This window comes from Pristiophorus japonicus, chromosome 1 (genome assembly GCF_044704955.1).
Source record: "Pristiophorus japonicus isolate sPriJap1 chromosome 1, sPriJap1.hap1, whole genome shotgun sequence".
NCBI classification, from domain to species: domain Eukaryota; kingdom Metazoa; phylum Chordata; class Chondrichthyes; family Pristiophoridae; genus Pristiophorus; species Pristiophorus japonicus.
Genome location: NC_091977.1, coordinates 457,323,009 through 457,345,084, shown reverse-complemented (window position 1 = coordinate 457,345,084; position 22,076 = coordinate 457,323,009). Strand labels below are relative to the sequence as shown.

Sequence of the window (22,076 nt, the reverse complement as noted above, 5' to 3'; positions counted from 1 at the left end):
GGCAGAAGGAGCAGCGCGAGTCCGGGTCGGAGGCCTATAAAATGCGTACTTGTGCAGCTACAGGGAGAAGGCAAAAAAGAAGTAAAAAGAAACAGAAAGGTGACGTCACAGCCAAACGGGTAAGTGATTGGCTGGTGATTGGCGAGTAGTTTTTCTTTCTTCTCTTTAACAGTGAGTAAACTTTAACATTATTGTTGCCTATCTAAAGGTTAAGTCATGGCAGAAGAGCTCGGTCGTGTGTTATGCTCCTCCTGCACCATGTGGGAACTCAGGGACGACTCCAGTGTCCCTGACGACTACATGTGCGGGAAGTGTATCCACCTCCAGCTCCTGATTGTCCGCGTTGCGGAATTGGAGCTGAGGGTGGACTCACTCTGGAGCATCCACGATGCTGAGAATGACGTGAGTAGCACGTGTAGCGAGTTGGTCATACCACAGGAGAAGGGTCCACAGCCAGATAGGGAATGGAAGACCAGCAGGAAGAGCAATGCAAAGAAGGTAGTGCAAGGGTGCCCTGTGGTCATCCCCCTTCAAAACAGATACACTGCTTTGAGTGCTGTTGAGGGGGTTGACTCATCAGGGGAGAGCAGCAGCAGCCAAGTTCATGGCACCGTGGCTGGCTCTGTTGCACAGGAGGGCAGGAAAAAGAGTGGGAGAGCGATAGTGATAGGGGATTCAATTGTTAGGGGAAGAGATAGGCGTTTCTGCGGCCGCAACCGAGACTCCAGGATAGTATGTTGCCTCCGTGGTGCAAAGGTCAAGGATGTCTCGGAGCGGGTGCAGGACATTCTAAAAAGGGAGGGAGAACAGCCAGTTGTAGTGGTCCACATTGGTACCAACGACATAGGTAAAAAAAAGGGATGAGGTCCTACGAAACGAATTTAAGGAGCTAGGAGTTAAATTAAAAAGTAGGACCTCAAAAGTAGTAATCTCGAGATTGCTACCAGTACCACGTGCTAGTCAGAGTAGGAATCGCAGGATAGCGCAGATGAATACGTGGCTTGAGCAGTGGTGCAGCAGGGAGGGATTCAAATTCCTGGGGCATTGGAAACGGTTCTGGGGGAGGTGGGACCAGTACAAACCGGACGGTCTGCACCTGGGCAGGACCGGAACCAATGTCCTAGGGGGAGTGTTTGCTAGTGCTGTTGGGGAGGAGTTAAACTAATATGGCAGGGGAATGGGAACCAATGTAGGGAGACAGAGGGAAACAAAAAGGAGACAAAAGCAAAAAACAGAAAGGAGATGAGAAAAAGTGGAGAGCAGAGAAACGCAAGACAAAGAACAAAAAGGGCCACTGTACAACAAAATTCTAAAAGGACAAAGGGTGTTAAAAAAACAAGCCTGAAGGCTTTGTGTCTTAATGCAAGGAGTATCCGTAATAATGTGGATGAATTACCTGTGCAAATAGATGTTAACAAATATGATGTGATTGGGATTATGGAGACATGGCTCCAGGATGATCAGGGCTGGGAACTCAACATCCAGGGGTATTCAACATTCAGGAAGGATAGAATAAAAGGAAAAGGAGGTGGGGTAGCATTGCTGGTTAAAGAGGAGATTAATACAATAGTTAGGAATGACATTAGCTTGAATGATGTGGAATCTATATGGGTAGAGCTGCAGAACACCAAAGGGCAAAAAACGTTAGTGGGAGTTGTGTACAGACCTCCAAACAGTAGTAGTGATGTTGGGGAGGGCATCAAACAAGAAATTATGGGTGCATGCAATAAGGGTGCAGCAGTTATAATGGGTGACTTTAATATGAACATAGATTGGGCTAACCAAACTGGAAGCAATACGGTGGAGGAGGATTTCCTGGAGTGCATAAGGGATGGTTTTCTAGACCAATATGTCGAAGAACCAACTAGGGGAGAGGCCATCTTAGATTGGGTGTTGTGTAATGAGAGAGGATTAATTAGCAATCTTGTTGTGCGAGGCCCCTTGGGGAAGAGTGACCATAATATGGTGGAATTCTGCATTAGGATGGAGAATGAAACAGTTAATTCAGAGACCATGGTCCAGAACTTAAAGAAGGGTAACTTTGAAGGTATGAGGCGTGAATTGGCTAGGATTGATTGGCGAATGATACTTGAGGGGTTGACTGTGGATGGGCAATGGCAGACATTTAGAGACCGCATGGATGAACTACAACAATTGTACATTCCTGTCTGGCATAAAAATAAAAAAACGAAGGTGGGTCAACCGTGGCTATCAAGGGAAATCAGGGATAGTATTAAAGCCAAGGAAGTGGCATACAAATTGGCCAGAAATAGCAGTGAACCCGTGGACTGGGAGAAATTTAGAACTCAGCAGAGGAGGATAAAGGGTTTGATTAGGGCAGGGAAAATAGAGTACGAGAAGAAGCTTGCAGGGAACATTAAGACGGATTGCAAAAGTTTCTATAGATATGTAAAGAGAAAAAGGTTAGTAAAGATAAATGTAGGTCCCCTGCAGTCAGAATCAGGGGAAGTCATAACGGGGAACAAAGAAATGGCGGACCAATTGAACAAGTATTTTGGTTCGGTATTCACTAAGGAGGACACAAACAACATTCCGGATATAAGAAGGGTCAGAGGGTCTAGTAAGGAGGAGGAACTGAGGGAAATCCTTATTAGTCGTAAAATTGTGTTGGGGTAATTAATGGGATTTAAGGCCGATAAATCTCCAGGGCCTGATGGACTGCATCCCAGAGTACTTAAGGAGGTGGCCTTGGAAATAGCGGATGCATTGACAGTCATTTTCCAACATTTCATTGACTGGATCAGTTCCTATTGAGTGGAGGGTAGCCAATGTAACCCCACTTTTTAAAAAAGGAGGGAGAGAGAAAACAGGGAATTATAGACCGGTCAGCCTGACATCGGTAGTGGGTAAGATGATGGAATCAATTATTAAGGATGTCATAGCAGCGCATTTGGAAAGAGGTGACATGATAGGTCCAAGTCAGCCATGGATTTGTGAAAGGGAAATCATGCTTGACAAATCTTCTGGAATTTTTTGAGGATGTTTCCAGTAGAGTGGACAAGGGAGAACCATTTGATGTGGTATATTTGGACTTTCAGAAGGCTTTCGACAAGGTTCCACACAAGAGATTAATGTGCAAAGTTAAAGCACATGGGATTGGGGGTAGTGTGCTGACATGGATTGAGAAATGGTTGTCAGACAGGAAGCAAAGAGTAGGAGTAAATGGGTACTTTTCAGAATGGCAGGCAGTGACTAGTGGGGTAGCGCAAGGTTCTGTGCTGGGGCCCCAGCTGTTTACAATGTATATTAATGATTTAGACGAGGGGATTAAATGTAGTGTCTCCAAATTTGCGGATGACACTAAGTTGGGTGGCAGTGTGAGCTGCGAGGAGGATGCTATGAGGCTGCAGAGCGACTTGGATAGGTTAGGCGAGTGGGCAAATGCATGGCAGATGAAGTATAATGTGGATAAATGTGAGGTTGTCCACTTTGGTGGTAAAAACAGAGAGACAGACTATTATCTGAATGGTGACAGATTAGGAAAAGGGGAGGTGCAACGAGACCTGGGTGTCATGGTACATCAGTCATTGAAGGTTGGCATGCAGGTACAGCAGGCGGTTAAGAAAGCAAATGGCATGTTGGCCTTCATAGCGAGGGGATTTGAGTACAGGGGCAGGGAGGTGTTGCTACAGTTGTACAGGGCCTTGGTGAGGCCACACCTGGAGTATTTTGTACAGTTTTGGTCTCCGAACCTGTGGAAGGACATTCTTGTTATTGAGGGAGTGCAGCGAAGGTTCAGCAGACTGATTCCCGGGATGGCGGTACTGACCTATCAAGAAAGACTAAATCAACTGGGCTTGTATTCACTGGAGTTCAGAAGAATGAGAGGGGACCTTATCGAAACGTTTAAAATTCTGATGGGTTTAGACAGGTTAGATGCAGGAAGAATGTTCACAATGTTGGGGAAGTCCAGAACCAGGGGTCACAGTCTAAGGATAAGGGGTAAGCCATTTAGGACCGAGATGAAGAGAAACTTCTTCACCCAAAGAGTGGTGAACCTGCGGAATTCTCTACCACAGAAAGTTGTTGAGGCCAATTCACTAAATATATTCAAAAAGGAGTTAGATGTAGTCCTTACTACTAGGGGGATCAAGGGGTATGGCAAGAAAGCAGGAATGGGGTACTGAAGTTGCATGTTCAGCCATGAACTCATTGAATGGCGGTGCAGGCTAGAAGGGCCGAATGGCCTATTCCTGCACCTATTTTCTATGTTTCTAATTAAAAATACAACTTTCCCTAATCAATGTGTGCCAGTGTAATTCAGTTAGTTACGATTTTTTTTAGGTTTGTCGGGGGCGTAACCTGCCACCTGCGCCAATTCTGGTCATTTAAGCAATTTTGGCCAACTCCGATTTTCTCCAATTCTTCTTAAGATGCCGTATGTGGCCTCTGTGGAAAAACCTTCTGTTGAGTTAAGAAAATTGGCGCAGGTAAGTAAATCAGCGCAGCAGATGCAGTTCCAGGGCCCGGACAGCAGTAGCAGAGAGGTGAAAGAGAGTGGGAGACAGGGTGGGGAAGGCGTTTGGGTATAGTTAGGAGCGGGGACCGGGAGGGAGGAGGTCATTTTGCCAAGGATAGGTGCGTGGTCAGGGATAGGTGCAGGGACCAGCATCGGAATAGAGAATCTTAGTTATGAGCACAGATTGGATAGGCTGGGTTTGTTCTCATTGGAACAGAGGAGGTTGAGAGGAGACCTCAACGAGGTGTACAAAATATTGAGGGGCCTGGACATAGTGGACAGTAAGAGTCTATTTCCATTGGTGGAGGGGGTTATTACAAGGGAGCACAGTTTTAAGGTGGTTGGTGGAAGGTTTAGAGGAGGTTTGAAGGGGGGCTTCTTTAGCAGAGGGTTGTGGGGATCTGGAACTCGCTGCCTGGAAGAGTGGTGGATGCAGAAATACGCATCAATTTTATGATTGGATGGGCACTTAAAGTGCCGTAATGACCTAGAGCTGGTAAGTGGGAGTAGACTGGACAACCTCTTGTTGGCTGGCGCTGATACGATGGTAAGTATTTCATGGAATCTAATACGGCCAGTGTGATCTCCTGGACTAGTTTCGATCGCCTGGATGGGTCGGAGAGGAATTTTCCCTGATTTTTTTCCCCAATTGGTCTGGGTTTTTGCCTCTCCCAGGAGATCCAGGTCGGGTGGAGTGTAAAATGTTTTGATACACGGAGTATTGCAGTTGTGTGGGGTGGACTGGTTGGGCCGGATGCTCTTTATCTGTCTGCCATTGATCATTGTTCATAGGTTTATATGTAATCTTCAGGGCTGCTGACCGAGGGCCATGTGGTTCTTTGTCAGCCGGCGCGGACACGATGGGCCAAATTGGCCTCCTTCTGCACTGTAAATTTCTATGTTTCTAACTGATGCCTATGCCCACAAAGCCAAAACCTGCTTCCTGATAACATCTCTTTAGCTTCATGTTGAGCTCCTCAACATTCCTATTCTTCCCTATTCCTGCATGTACCTGGGGAAGTAATCAGAAGACGACCACACTTTATGTTCTGCTGACTATCCTTGATTAATCTAAGTCTTTCTAAATGAAGATTTATCCTGTCCCACAGAATATTTTCCAATAATTTTCCCACCACTGACATTAGGCTGACTGGCCTGAAATTACTCAGTCTATACCTTTCGCCCTTTTTAAACAACGGTACAATGTTAGCAGTCCTCCAGTCCTCCGGCACCACACCTGTAGCCAGAGATTGGAAAATGATGGTCAGAGCCTCTGCTATTTCCTCTCTTGCTTCTCTTAACAGCCTGAGATACATTTCATCCAGATCTGGGGATTTGTCCACTTTCAAAGATGCTAAACCCCTTAATACGTCCTCTCTCACTATGGTTATTTCATCTAATATTTCACACTCCTCCTCCCTGATTGCAATGTCTGCATTGTCCCTCTCTTTTGTGAAAACAGACGCAGAGTATTCATTAAGAACCATACCCACGTCTTCCGCTTCAACTAACAGGTTACCTTTATGGTCTCTCATAGGCCCTTTCCCTTTCTTTAGTTATCCTCTTGGTCTTAATGTATTTAAAAAAGCTTGGATTTGTATAGCACCCTTCACGACCACTGGACGCTTCAAAGTGCTTTACAGCCAATGAAGTACTTTTGGAGAGTTGTCACTGTTGTAATGCAGGAATCCCTGATGGCGCCCGGTGAGCCTCCGACCACAGGTTTGGGCCTACCTCACACGCGAGCCTTCCCTCGAGCCTCCACCCAGCGGCGACTGGGCTTCTTCCCCTCCAGCAGCAACTGGGCCTCTCCTCCTCCAGCAACGACCTAGCCTTGTCTCCTCCAGCGATCACCTGGTCTCTTCCCCTCCAGCGACGACCTGGCCTCTTCTCCTCCAGCACGCGGTGAGCACAATGGCTGTGACCAATCTGACCTCTCCTCCTTCCACTCTGAACACCCTGACCTCCACCCCACAAAATGGACCTCTGACCTTCCCAATGCCTGCCCCCAACCATCTCACTGAAGGGCGCTACACATCGCCGAGCTTACGGCCCACATCTTGCCATAGGCAATTAGACTCATACAGCAGTGCCTGGTCTCCAGTCATCTTGGACCCCTTGCCACTGGACCAAGACCTTGCTCAGCTAAGCCCGTGTGGTAGCCGGTGTGCAACTCACGCACAGGCATCTTCCACCCTTCAATATGAAGCTCGGGACCTGGAACGCCAGGACCCTCATGGACAACTCTAACAGCGACAGGCCGGAATGTCGGACAGTCATAGTTGCCCAGGAACTTAGACACTTCGATGTTGACATCGCCGCCCTAAGCAAGACCCGGCGAGCAGGGGAATGCCAGCTCAAGGAACAAGGTGAAAGTTACACCTTCTTCTGGAAAGGCAAACCAGAGGAAGAACGCTGCCTCCACGGAGTCGGTTTCGCAATCAAGAACGAGCTGGTCGGCCCCCTCAAAGGCTCCCCCTGCGGGATTAACGAACGTGTCATGACTCTCCGACTTACATCAGTGCATACGCCCCAACATTCAATGCAACAGATGAGACCAAAAAGGGTTTTTACCATTGCCTCGAAAAATCCCTGTCCCGCATCCCTACAGACGGCAAACTGATCCTCCTCGGCGATTTCAGCACCAGGGTCGGCAAGGACACAGACCTCTGGGGAGGCATGATCGGCAGAGAAGGGCTAAGAAAAAACAATTCCAGTGGTACCCTGCTCTTGAGAAAATGCCTAAAGCACAACCTGGTCATCACCAACACCTTATTCCGCCAGAGGGACAAGTACAAGGCATCGTGGCAACACCCTCGCTCCAAACACTGGCACCTGCTCGACTATGTCACCGTCCGAGCCATGGATCACAAGGATGTGTGCATCACCCGCGCCATCACAGGAGCTGACGACTGCTGGACGGACCACCGCCTAATCCGTTCCATCATTAACATCAACATAGCCCCAAAGCGCGATGGCAGCAGAAGCAATGCCGGAAAAAAGTCAATGCCGGGGCACTCAGAGACCCAGCTAAGAGAGCCCTATACAGCCAGCCGGTTGTATAGGGCTCTCTTAGCTGGGCCCTTAAATGCTCCGACATTGACTTTTTTTTGCAGTCAGGGCCCGCTGGAAGGAGCACTTCAAAGATCTTCTCAATAGAGATTCTGCCTTTGACTCAAGTGTTCTCGACTCCATCCCACAGCATGCTAGGTGGGTGGCGGTGTGAGCTGTAAGGAGGGTGCTAAGAGTCTGCAGGGTGACTTGGATAGGTTAGGTGAATGGGCAAATGCATGGCAGATGCAGTATAATGTGGATAAATGTGAGGTTATTCACTTTCGTGGCAAAAACAGGAAGACAGAATATTATCTGAATGGTGACAGATTAGGAAAAGGGAAGGTGCAACGGGACCTGGGTGTCATGGTACATCAGTCATTGAAGTTTGGCATGCAGGTACAGCAGGCGGTGAAGAAGGCAAATGGCATGTTGGCATTCATAGCTAGAGGATTTGAGTATAGGAGCAGGGAGGTCTTACTGCAGTTGTACAGAGCCTTGGTGAGACCACACCTGGAATATTGTGTTCAGTTTTGGTCTCCTAATCTGAGGAAGGACGTTCTTGCTATTGAGAGAGTACAGCGAAGGTTCACCAGATTGATTCCCGGGATGGTAGGACTAACATATGAGGAGAGACTGGATCAACTGGGCTTGTATTCACTGGAATTTAGAAGATTGAGAGGAGATCTCATAGAAACATATAAAATTCTGACGTGATTGGACAGACGAGAGGCAGGAAAAATGTTCCCGTTGCTGGGGAGTTCCAGAACCAGGGGTCACAGTCTAAGAATAAGGGGTAAGCCATTTAGGACTGAGATGAGGAGAAACTTCTTCACTCAGAGAGTGGTTAACCTGTGGAATTCCCTACCGCAGAAAGTTGTTGATGCCAGTTCATTAGATATATTCAAAAGGGAGTTAGATATGACCCTTAAGGGATCAAGGGTTATGAAGAGAAAGCAGGAAAGGGGTACTGAGGGAATGATGGGCCATGATCTTATTGAATGGTGGTGCAGGCTCGAAGGGCTGAATGGCCTACTCCTGCACCTAATTTCGATGTTTCTATGTTTCTATGCTACCCGCCACCATCTCAGTAAAACCCCAACACTGCACGAGGTAGAAAAAGCCAAAAGACAGCTTAAAAACAAGGCTACTGGTGCGGATGGAATCCCTGCTGAGGCATTCAAGTATGGTGGAGAGGCACTGCTAGCGTGAATACACAATCTCATCTCTCTCATCTGGAGGGAGCAGAGCATGCCAGGGGATCTCAGATGCAGTAATCGTGACCATCTTTAAAAAAGTGCACAAGTCCGACTGCAGCAACTAGAGAGGAATCTCCCTGTAATCAACCACTGGGAAATTTGTCGCTAGAGTCCTCCTCAACCGACTTCTTCCAGTGGCCGAGGAACTCCTCCCAGAGTCACAGTGCGGATTCCGTCCACCGCGTGGCACAACGGACATGATTTTTGCAGTGCGACAGCAACAGGAAAGATGCAGAGAACAGTGCCAGCCCTTATACATGGCCATCTTTGACCTTACAAAGGCCTTTGACACTGTCAACTGTGAGGATCGATGGAGCGTCCTCCTCCGTTTCGGATGCCCCCAAAAGCACGTCACCATCCTCCGCCTACTCCACAACCGACATGCAGGCTGTGATCCTTACCAACGGATCCATCACAGACCCAATCCACATCCGGACCGGGGTCAAACAGGGCTGCGTCATCGCCCCAACCCTCTTGGAAACATAGAAACATAGAAAATAAGTGCAGGAGTAGGCCATTCGGCCCTTCGAGCCTACACCACCATTCAATAAGATCATGGCCCATCATTCGCTCAGTACCCCTTTCCTGCTTTCTCTCCATACCCCTCGATCCCTTTAGCCATTCGGGCCATATCTAACTCCCTCTTGAATATATCCAATGAACTGGAATCAACAACTTTCTGCGGCAGGGAATTCCACAGGTTAACAACTTTATGAGTGAAGAAGTTTCTCCTCATCTCAGTCCTAAATGGCCTCCCCCTTATCCTCAGACTGTGTCCCCTGGTTCTGGACTTCCCAAACATCAGGAATATTCTACCTGCCACTAACCTGTCCAGTCCCGTCACAATCTTGTATGTTTCGATGAGATCCCCTCTCATCCTTCTAAACTCCAATGTATAATCGCCCAGTTGATCCAGTCTCTCCTCATATGTCAGTCCAGCCATCCCGGGAATCAGTCTGGTGACTGGTGGGGAAAATGCTTGAAGCTATCATTAAGGAAGAAATAGCAGGACATCTTGATTGGAATAGTGAAATCAAGCAGACGCAACATGGATTCATGAAGGGGAAATCATGTTTAACTAATTTACTGCAATTCTTAGAGGATATAACGAGCATGGTGGATAGAGGTGTACCGATGGATGTGGTGTATTTAGATTTCCAAAAGGCATTCGATAAGGTGCCACACAAAAGGTTACTGCAGAAGATAAAGGTTCACGGAGTCAGAGGAAATGTATTAGCATGGATCGAGAATTGGCTGGCTAACAGAAAGCAGAGAGTCTGGATAAATGGCTCCTTTTCGGGTTGGAAATCGGTGGTTAGTGGTGTGCCACAGGGATCGGTGCTGGGACCACAACTGTTTACAATATACATAGATGACCTGGAAGAGGGGACAGAGTGTAGTGCAACAAAATGTGCAGATGACACAAAGATTAGTGGGAAAGCGGGTTGTGTAGAGGACACAGAGAGGCTGCAAAGAGATTTCGATAGGTTAAGCGAATGGGCGAAGGTTTGGCAGATGGAATACAATGTCGGAAAATGTGAGGTCATCCACCTTGGGAAAAAAAAAAACAGTAAAAGGGAATATAGTATTTGAATGGGGAGAAATTACAACATGCTGCGGTGCAGAGGGACCTGGGGGTTCTTGTGCATGAATCCCAAAAAGTTAGTTTGCAAGTGCAGCAGGTAATCAGGAAGGCGAATGGAATGTTGGCCTTCATTGTGAGAGGGATGGAGTACAAAAGTAGGGATGTCCTGCTGCAACTGTACAGGGTATTGGTGAGGCCGCACCTGGAGTGCTGCATGCAGTTTTGGTCACCTTACTTAAGGAAGGATATACTAGCTTTGGAGGGGGTACAGAGACGATTCACTAGGCTGATTCCGGAGATGAAGGGTTTACCTTACGACGATAGATTGAGTAGACTGGGTCTTTACTCATTGGAGTTCAGAAGGATGAGGGGTGATCTTATACAAACATTTAAAATAATGAAAGGGATAGACAAGATAGAGGCAGAGGTGTTGTTTCCACTGGTCGGGGAGACTAGAACTAGGGGGCACAGCCTCAAAATACGGGGGTGCCAATTTAAAACCGAGTTGAGAAGGATTTTCTTCTCCCAGAGGGTTGTGAATCTGTGGAATTGTCTGCCCAGGGAAGCAGTTGAGGCTAGCTCATTGAATGTATTCAAATCACAGATAGATAGATTTTTAACCAATAAGGGAATTAAGGGTTATGGGGAGCGGGCGGGTAAGTGGAGCTGAGTCCATGGCCAGATCAGCCATAAACTTGTTGAGTGGCGGAGCAGGCTCGAGGGGCTAGATGGCCGAATCCTGTTCCTAATTCTTATGTAAACCTTTGCTGCACTCCCTCAATAGCAAAAATGTCCTCCCTCAGATTAGGAGACCAAAACTGAACACAATATTCCAGGTGAGGCCTCATTAAGGCCCTGTACAACTGCAGTAAGACCTCCCTGCTCCTATACTCAAATCCCCTAGCTATGAAGGCCAACAAAGCATTTGCCTTCTTCACCACTTGCTGTACCTGTATGCCAACTTTCAATGACTGATGAACCATGACACCCAGGTCTCGTTGCACCTCCCCTTTTCCTAATCTGCCGCCATTCAGATAATATTCTGTCTTCGTGTTTTTTCCCCCAAAGTGGATAACCTCACATTTATTCACATTATACTGCATCTGCCATGCATTTGCCCACTCACTTCACCTGTCCAAGTCACCCTGCAGCCTCTTAGCATCCGCCTTACAGCTCACACCGCCACCCAGTGTCGTGTCATCTGCAAACTTGGAGATATTACACTCAATCCCTTCATCTAAATCATTGATGTATATTGTAAATAGCTGGGGTCCCAGCACTGAGCCCTGCGGCACCACACTAGTCACTGCCTGCCATTCTGAAAAGGACCCGTTTATCCCGACTCTCTGCTTCCTTGTCTGCCAACCAGTTCTCTATCTACATCAGTATATTACCCCCAATATCATGTGCTTTGATTTTGCCCACCTTTGTCTCATGTGGGACCTTGTCAAAAGCCTTTTGAAAGTCCAAATACGCCACATCCACTGGTTCTCCCTTGTCCACTCCCTAGTTACCTCCTCAAAAAATTCCAGAAGATTTGTCAAGCATGATTTCCACTCATAAATCCGTGCTGACTTGGACCGATCCTGTCACTGCTTTCAAAATGCGCTGCTTTTTCATCCTTAATGATTGATTCCAACATTTTCCCCACCACTGATGTCAGGCTAACCGGTCTATAATTCCCCGCTTTCTCTCTCCCTCCCTTTTTAAAAAGTGCTGTTACATTAGCTCCCCTCCAGTGCATAGGAAATGATCCAGAGTCGATAGACTGTTGGAAAATGATCACCAATGCATCCACTATTTCTAGGGCCATTTCCTTAAGTACTCTGGGATGCAGACTATCAGGCAACGGGGATTTATCGGCCTTGAGCAGGAGATCAAGCAGCGTCGGTGAGGCAGCATGGGGAGGCCTACAAAAGGCAGCAGGGAGACAAAAAAGTAGAAAGAAATAGAAAGGTGACGTCACAGCCAAGGGGTAAGTGATTGGTAAGTAGTTTTTCTTTTTCTTTCCTATATCAGTAAGTTACATTTAGCATTGTAGTTGCCAATTAAATTTTATCTGAGGGCCATTTAGGACTGAGATGAGGAGAAACTTCTTCACTCAGAGAGTTGTTAACCTGTGGAATTCCCTACCGCAGAGAGTTGTTGATGCCAGTTCATTAGATATATTCAAAAGGGAGTTAGATATGGCCCTAATGGCTAAAGGGATCAAGGGGCATGGAGAGAAAGCAGGAAAGGGGTACGGACGGAATGATCAGCCATGATCTTATTGAATGGTGGTGCAGGCTCGAAGGGCCGAATGGCCAACTCCTGCATCTATTTTCTATGTTTCTATGTTTCAATCCCATCAGTTTCCCTTACACAATTTCCCACCTAATAAGGATATCCTTCATTTCTTCCTTCTCACTAGACCCTCGGTCCCCTAGTACTTGCGGAAGGTTATTTGTGTCTTCCTTCGTGAAGACAGAACCAAAGTATTTGTTCAATTGGTTTGCCATTTCTTTGCTCCCCATTATAAATTCACCTGAATCTGACTACAAAACACATTTGTCTTCACTAATCTTTTTCTCTTCACATATTTATAGAAGTTTTTGTAGTCAGTTTTTATGTTCCCAGCAAGCTTCTTTTCATACTCTATTTTCCCCCTTTTAATTAAACCCTTTGTCCTCCTCTGCTGAATTCTAAATTTCTCCCAGTCCTCAGGTTTGCTGCTTTTTCTGGCCAATTTATATGCCTCTTCCTTGGATTTAACACTCTCCTTAATTTCCCTCATTAGCCACAGTTGAGCCACCATCCCAGTTTTATTTTTACTCTAGACAGGGATGTACAATTGCTGAAATTCATCCATGTGATCTTTAAATGTTTGCCATTGTCTATCCACCGCCAACCCTTTGAGTATCATTTGCCAGTCTATCCTAGCCAATTAACGCCTCAAACCGTCGTAATTATCTTTCCTTAAGTTCAGGACCCTAGTTTCTGAATTAACTGTGTCACTCTCCATCTTAATCAAGAATTCGACCATGTTATGGTCACTTTTCCCCAAGGGGTCTCACACAACAAGATTGTTAAATTAGTCCTTTCTCATTACACATCACCTAGGATGGTCAGGTCCCTTGTTGGTTCCTCGACATAATGGTCGAGAAAACCATCCCTAATACACTCCAGGAAATCCTCCTCCACCGCATTGCTACCAGTTTGGTTCGCCCAATCAAAAAGTCACCCATGATAACTGCTGTACCTTTATTGCATGCATCCCTAATTTCTCGTTTGATGCTGTCCCCAACCTTACCACTACTGTTTGGTGGTCTGTACACAACTCCCACTAGCGTTTTCTGCCCCTTGGTATTCCGTAGCTCCACCCATACCGATTCCACATTATCCAAGCTAATGTCCTTTCTTACTATTGCATTAATTTCCTCTATAACCAGCAATGCCACTCCACCTCCTTTTCCTTTCTGTCTATCCTTCCTAAATGTTGAATACCCCTGGATGTTGAGTTCTCAGCCTTGGTCACCCTGGAGCCATGTCTCCGTGATACCAATTACATCATACCCATTAGCTGCTATCTGCGCAGTTATTTCGTCCACCTTATTCCGAATACGCCTCACATTGAGGCACAGAGCCTTCAAGCTTGTCTTTGCCGCTTTAGAATTTTGCTGTAATGTGGCCCTTTTTGCTTTTTGCCTTAGGTTTCTCTGCCCTCCACTTTTACTTTTCTTCTTTCTATCTTTTGCTTCTGCCCCCATTCTACTTCCTTCTGTCTCCCTGAATAGGTTCCCATCTCCTTGCCATATTAGTTTAACTCCACCCCAACAGCACTAGCAAACACTCCCCCAAGGACATTGGTTCCAGTCCTGCCCAGGTGCAGAACGTCCGGTTTGTACTGGTCCCACCTCCCCCAGAACCGGTTCCAATGTCCCAGGAATTTGAATCCCTCCGCTCTGCACCACTCCTCAAGCCACGTATTCATCTGAGCTATCCTGCGATTCCTACTCTGACTAGCACGTAGCACTGGTAGCAATCCTGAGATTACTACTTTTGAGGTCCTACTTTTTAATTTAGCTCCTAGCTCCCTAAATTCATCTTATAGGACCTCATCCCATTTTTTACCTATATCGTTGGTACCTATATGTACCACAACAGGCTGGTCACCCTCCCTTTTCAGAATGCCCTGCACCCGCTCCGAGACATCCTTGACCCTTGCACCAGGGAGGCAACATACCATCCTGGAGTCTTGGTTGCGGCCGCAGAAACATCTATCTATTCCCCTTACAATTGAATCCCCTATCACTATAGCTCTCCCACTCTTTTTCCTGCCCTCCTGTACAGCAGAGCCACCTATGGTGCCATGAACTTGGATGCTACTGCCCTCCCCTGATGAGTCATCCCCCCCAACAGTACCCAAAGCGGTGGATCTGTTTTGCAGGGGGATGACTGCAGGGGACCCTGTACTACTTTCCTTGCACTGCTCTTCCTGTTGGTCACCCATTCCCTATCTGGCTGTGTACCCTTTACCTGCGGTAAGACCAACTCACTACATGTGCTATTCACGTCATTCTCAGCATCGTGGATGCTCCAGAGTTCATCCACCCGCAGCTCCAGTGCTGCAATATGGTCCATCAGGAGCCGCAGGCGGTTGCACTTCCCGCACATGGAGTCGTCTTCTCAATCTTTCTCGCCACCATGTTCCACCTCACAGTCAACAAGCTCCCCGCTGGAGTGGAACTGAACTACAGAACCAATGGGAACCTGTTCAACCTGCGCCATCTCCAGGCCAGGTCCAAGACCAGCCCAACCTCTGTCATCGAGCTACAGTACGCGGACGATGTCTGCGTTTGCGCACATACAGAGGCTGAGCTCCAGGACATAGTCGACGTATTTACTGAGGCGTACGAAAGCATGGGCCTTACGCTAAACATCTGTGAGACAAAAGTCCTGCACCAGCCTGTCCTCACCGCACAGCACTGCCCACCAGTCATCAAGATCCATGGCGCAGCCCTGGACACCTTGGACCACTTCCCATATCTCAAGAGCCTCCTATCAACAAGAGCAGGCATCGACAACAAGATCCAACACTGCCTACAGTGCACCAGTGCAGCCTTCAGGCCGCCTGAGGAAAAGTGTTTTTGAAGACCAGGCCCTCAAAACTGCCACTAATCTCATGGTCTACAGGACTGTAGTAATACCCGCCCTCCTGTATGGCTCAGACACATGGACCATGTACCGTCGACACCTCAAGTCGCTGGAGAAATAGATGGTGGGTGGAGAAAGCACAGGAGATATAGCAGCTGGCTGACAGCCATGATGTGCGAGGATTCTTCACCACAGCCAAGGCCACCTATGGCCTAAACATGCAACGCCCCACCAGACTGCAGGCCAAGAACAGGGAGACACTCATCAAGGACACCGAGGCAGTCAGGTCCCACTGGAAGGAGCATTTCGAAGATCTCCTTCATCGAGACTCTGCCTTTGACTCGAGTGTCCTCGACTCCAACCCGCAGCACGCTATCCACCACCATCTCAGCAAAACCCCAGCCCTACACGAGGTAGAAAAGGGCACCCACCAGCTTAAGAACAAGGCAATGGGAGCGAATGGAATCACCGCTGAGGCACTAAAGTATGGCGGAAAGGCACTATTGGCACGAATGCATGACCTCATCTCTCTCATCTGGAAGGAGGAGAGCATGCCGGGAGATCTGAGAGATGCAGTAAGCGTGACCATCTTTAAAAAAGGGGACAAGTCCGACTGCGGCAACTACAGAGGAATCTCCCTGTTATCAGCCACTGGGAAAGTCGAATCCTCCTCAACCGTCTTCTCCCTACGGCTGAGGAGCTCCTCCCGGAGTCACAATGTGGATATCGTCTTCTACAGGGTACAACAGACATGATTTTTACAGTGCAACTGCTGCAAGAAAAATGCAGGTATCAGCAGCAACCCTAGTGCATGGCTAGATCTGCGGGCTGTGCCATTTCCACCTCCATGGTGGGCAATGGCAGCCTACTGAGAGCATCGGCGCAGTTTTCTGTGCCTGGCTTGTGGCGGATGGCGTAGTTGTATACGAACGACGTGAGTGCCCATCTCTGGATGCAGACCGATGCGTTGGTATTTCTCCCTTTATTCCCGGAGAACAGGGATATAAGTGGCTTATGGTCAGTTTCCAATTCAAATTTTAGCCCAAACAGGTATTGATGCATTTTCTTTACCCCATAGACACACGCTAATGCTTCTTTCTCAATCATGATGTAGGCTCTCTCAGCCTTAGACAGACTCCTGGATGCATAAGCAACCAGTTGCAGTTTCCCAAAATCATTAGCTTGTTGCAATACACACCCGACACCATATGACGACACATCACATGCTAATACCAAACGCTTACATGGATCATACAACACAAGCCATTTGTTTGAGCGTAACAATTTTCTCACTTTTACAAAGGCATTTTCTTGGCTTCTGCCCCAAACCCATTCGTCCCCTTTTTACAGCAAGACATGCAGTGGTTCTAACAGTGTGCTGAGACCCGGTAAGAAGTTACCAAAGTAGTTCAGGAGTCCCAGAAACGACCGCAGCTCTGTCACATTCTGTGGCCTCGGTGCGTTCTCAATTGCCTCTGTCTTTGCGTTGGTGAACCTGATGCCGTCCGCTGCGATCCTCCTTCCCAGGAACTCCACGTCAGGCGCCAGGAAAACGCACTTCGAGCATTTTAACCTGAGCCCCACATGGTTGAGTCGACTAAGAACCTCCTCCAGGTTCTGCAGATGCACGACTGTGTTCTGACCTGTGACCAAGATGTCGTCCTGGAAGACCACGGTGTGCGGGACCGACTTCAGTAAGCTTTCCATGTTTCTCTGGAATATCGCCGCCGCCAATCGGATTCCAAACAGGCATCTGACCTTTGTGATAAAAAGACCTTTGTGCGTGTTGATGCAGGTGACGGCCTTCGATGATTCCTCCAGTTCCTGCGTCATGTAGGCTGAAGTCAGATCCAGCTTTGTGAACGTCTTTCCTCCCGCCAGCGTTGCAAAGAGGTCGTCGGCCTTTGCTAGTGGGTATTGGTCCTGCAGGGAGGAACAATTAATAGTTACTTTGTAATCGCCACAGATTCTGATGGTGCCATCTCCCTTGAGGACTGGCCCACTCATTGAACTCGATCGGGGAAATGATGCCCTCTCTTTGCAGCCGTTCTAGCTCGATCTCTACCCTTTCTCTCATCATGTACGGTACTGCTCTCGCCTTGTGATGGATGGGTCGCGCCCCCGGAATTAGGTGGATCCTAATTTGTTCCGTGGAATTTCCCGATGCCTGGTTCGAACAGCGAAGGAAATTTGTTTAAGACCTGGGCACACGAAGTGTCGTCAGTGGACGTCGTCCCAGTTCCAGCGTATCTTTCCCAGCCAGCTCCTGCCGAGCAGCATGGGACCAAGTTGTTGTCGTTATCTCCACCCCTGCCTCAGGTGATCAACTGCTGAGACATTAGCCATGCCTTTGTTAGCTCTATACTCAACTATTTCAATGCTCTCCTTGCCAATCTCCCATTTTCACTCTCCATAAACTTGAGTTCATCTAAACCTCTGTTGTCCATGTCCTAACACACACTAAGACACATTCACCCATCATTCCTGTGCTTGCTGACCTATATTGGCATCCGGTTAAGCAACATCTAAAATTTTAAAATTCCCATCCTTGTTTTCAAATCCCTCCATGGCCTCCCCCTCCCTATCTCTGTAACCTCCTCCAGCCCTACAACCCTGCAAGATCTCCAAGCTCCTCCAATTCTGGCCTCATGAACATCCTCAATTTTACTCACTCCGTCAATGGCGGCCATGCCTTCAGTTGCCTAGACCCCAAGCTCTGGAATTCCTTCTCTAAACCTCTCTATCTTTCCCACCTCCTTAAAACCTGTCCCTTTAACCAAGCTTTACTTCATCTATCCTAATATTTCCTTATGTGGCTCAGTGTGAAGCACATTGGGATGTTTTACTTCGTTAAAGGCACAATTTAATTGCAAGTTGTCGTTGTTGTAGAATACACCATAGATATGTTAATACACTGTCTAAGATGCCTTTTACAGGTCGAGGACATCCTACAATACAGCCTGAATCATCGTAGTTTGAATATTGTATAACTATACATGAATGTGAGCATCTAAAGAAGGAAGACAAAAAATAGCAACAAGATGGCCTAGAGAAGCAGGGGACTGAAGCACCTTCTGCAGGTGCTAGAATAATTCATCAGCCTTCATTAACAAGACCCTATCCAGCCATAGCAGCAACAGTCATTCTCTACATCTTCGCCATGTCTTCAAGAAATACTCCTTCATCTACCCTTCTACAAACTGCCAAAGATCCTATTTGTGTCACCTGTGGATACATTATCTAACACCATATAAAGAATAATTGTGGACATAGTACAATTTCATAGCCACTAAATTGTATTACCCCAAATGTGATGCATGTGTCTTCCTAGTGTTAAGCACCCTTGTCCTATACAACTTAGTATTTCTTCTATGTGCTGCCTCACTGCAGGAGTATGTGAGGTGGCTGGCTGCTATATGTCGATCAAAAGGTATTGTGATTGGCCTTGACCTCTTTGAGGCAAGTCTTTACATGGTCCAGCTTGTGACGCCACTACTTTTGCAGTTGCGTAGATGGTATGTCCATAGTCATGTCTGGATGTGTTGTTATTCTAAGAGACAGCACCATCATCCATGCCCATTCCATCCTTGCAACTGTCTCTGGACATTGTCTCACCATGCCAATTAATCGCATGACAGCAGACCTAATGACTGCAATTAAATTGTTGAAGCATAATTAACAGTTTTCTTCATCCAATTTCCAAGCCTGCACAAACAATATTAAAAAGCCTATTGTACACTGTAGCCAAAGTTCTCTATGGGAGTAGACAGAAAATTCATGACATATGCTCCTAGTGGCCTTAGGGATTCGGCCATGGAAGGCTCCACTGCAGATGCCACATGTTGGACTGCAGTGTTGGGACCATCAACAATGCGCATATCCGAGTTGTAGACGCAACCACACTAGATATTATTTGTTGAAGCTTGCTTGGCAAGGCCTCTAAAGCCGCAATCTTTGATAAGCAGAAAACATTCTTCTTTTAAAAACAGGATCCCTGAGGTTCAAAACAATGATCTCATAATGCAGAATGGATGCAAGTTGCTCATCCACTGCCAGCAAGTGGATTCTGCTCACTTGAAGTCTGTATATCACCCTGTCCACCTCGTGCGAATGGGAGAGCAAAGCAAAACCTGCATTAGGCTGCCTTCTGCTTTCCCAGCTGGAGGGATGTTCTCAGTCTCTCTCTCAGATGCAATTCCTTCCTGGCAGTTAGCCCCCACTATATAGCCCAACAGCTCTTATCAGGCAGAAATGAATAGTAATTTTGGTTTGATATTTAATTCACGGCATTTAATTGGAATGGGAGCAAATTGCAAAAAGGTACTGAAAAGACAGCAATAGTTCATTACTTTAAAAATCAGCTTATAATTAGAAGAACTAGTTTTATGAACTTTCTTTTTTTACTTTTAGGTTGACTTGATCTAATTAAGTGCCAGAAAATTGTAATTGAAATATTTGAAAGAGAGGAATTAAACATATGGTAAATTTTAAAGAATTAGCCCTTCCTGTGCAGAGCTTCACATGATGGCAGTTCATATTGGGATATCAGACGCCCAGGTCAGTTCATCTTACAGAATTTCCAGCTATTATTGTACATATCAAAGCACAAGAGTTCAGCGCACCCCGAATAATGTTCTGTCCATTACAGCTTCATAATGCAAAGCACTGCACTTGCAGCACTAATTTGCTAAATTTATCCCACTGTGCGTTTATTTGAAATTGCTCATTCTTCAGATAAACGATTTATTTTCGGGTTCCTTTATTTTAGAAAACAAAAAAAAGCTTGACTAAATTATCATCATCACTTTAGTATCGTAAATGTATATTAATTCATAATATTTAGATTTAGGGAGGGGATTATGTGCAAACAATCTTAGACTGCCAAATGTTGGAAATGCATCAGATAAAGATATTTTCTGGGTTAATGTAATAAATCTTGTGCAATCAACTGAGATCTCTTATATTCATTATATTCAAGCAGCACTTACTTACCAATATCCTGCTCACCAATGCTCAGTTTGCGTTCCGCCAGGACCACTTGGTCCAAACATGGACAAAAGAGCTGAATTCCAGAGGTGAGGTGAGAGTGACTGCCCTTGACATCAAAGCAGCATTTGACCGAGTGTGGCATCAAGGAGCCCTAGTCAAATTGAAGTCAATGGGTAAAACTCTCCACTGGCTGGAGTCATACCTAGCACAAAGGAAGGTGGTTGTGGTTATTGGAGGTCAATCATCCCAGCCCCGGGACATTGCTGTAGGAGTTCTACAGGGTAGTGTACTAGGTCCAACGATCTTCAGCTGCTTAATGAATGACCTGCCTTCCATCATCAGGTCAGAATTGGGGATGTTCACTGATGATTGCAGTGTTCAATTTCATTCGCAACTTCTCAGATAATGAAGCAGTCCATGCCAGCATGCAGCAAGACCTGGACGACATTCAGGCTTGGGCTGATAAGTGGAAGTGCCAGACATTAACCATCTCCAACAAACGAGAGAGAGTCTAACCACCTCCCCTTGATATTCAACGGCGTTACCATCACCAAATCCCCCATCATCAACATCCTGGGGGGCACCTTTAACCAGAAACCTAACTGGACCAGCCACATAAATACTGTGGCAACAAGAGCAGTTCAGATGCTGGATATTCTGCAGCGAGTGTCTCACCTCCTGACTCCCCAAAGCCTTTCCACCATCTACAAAGGCACAAGTCAGGAATGTGATGGAATACTCTCCACTTGTCCGGATGAGTGCAGCTCCAACAGTACTCAAGAAACTCGACACCATCCAGGACAAAGCAGCCCGCTTGATTGGCATCCCATCCACCACCTTCAACATTCACTCCCTCCAACCACTAGCACACTGTGGCTGCAGTGTGTACCATCTATAAATGCACTGCAGCAACTTGCAACGACTTCTTCGGTAGCACCTCCCAAACCGGCGAACTCTACCACCTAGAAGGACAAGGTGCAGGGGAGCTCCACCACCTTCACATCCCCATCCAAGTTACACACCATCCTGATTTGGACATATATCGCCATTCCATCATCGTCGCTGGGTCAAAATCCTGAAACTCCGTAACAGCACTGTGGGAGTACCTTCACCACAAGGACTGCATAAGTTGAAGAAGGTGGCTCACCACCACCCTCTCAAGGGCAAATAGGGATGGGCAATAAATGCTAGCCTTGCGAGCGATAACCACATCCCAGAACAAATTTTTTTTTTTTAATTATTTGACTTGTCCATTTCTGGGCTGTACAATCATTTCTACTCGTTTTGTAGGTTAGCATGTATGCAGTTCAGCACATGTTCTAGTCCTACTTCCAATGCTACTAGAGGTCAAGAATGTTATGACAGCTTTACAATCCAACTAGACTCAATCCCAGTCCTACTCTGCTTGTTAGTAGTGGGGCAAGGAGCCATGATAGACTTGTCCAGGTTTCATTCCAGGGCAGCAACAAAATGCATCTTTCAATACCGGCGCAACCTAATACCCTCCACAGCAAACATGGGCAAAAAAATCTTGAGACATCTGCCAAGTGGAGCAAATGGTGCACAGACTGCCTGCTAC

The 22,076-nt window shown here is 46.8% G+C and overlaps 1 protein-coding gene across 3 annotated transcripts in view; it reads right to left on the bottom strand.

Annotated features, from left to right (window-relative positions):
* Nucleotides 1–22,076, bottom strand: part of cnbd1 (cyclic nucleotide binding domain containing 1) — a 272,191-nt gene that overhangs the window by 149,904 nt on the left and 100,211 nt on the right. The gene's annotated exons all lie outside the window — the stretch shown is intronic.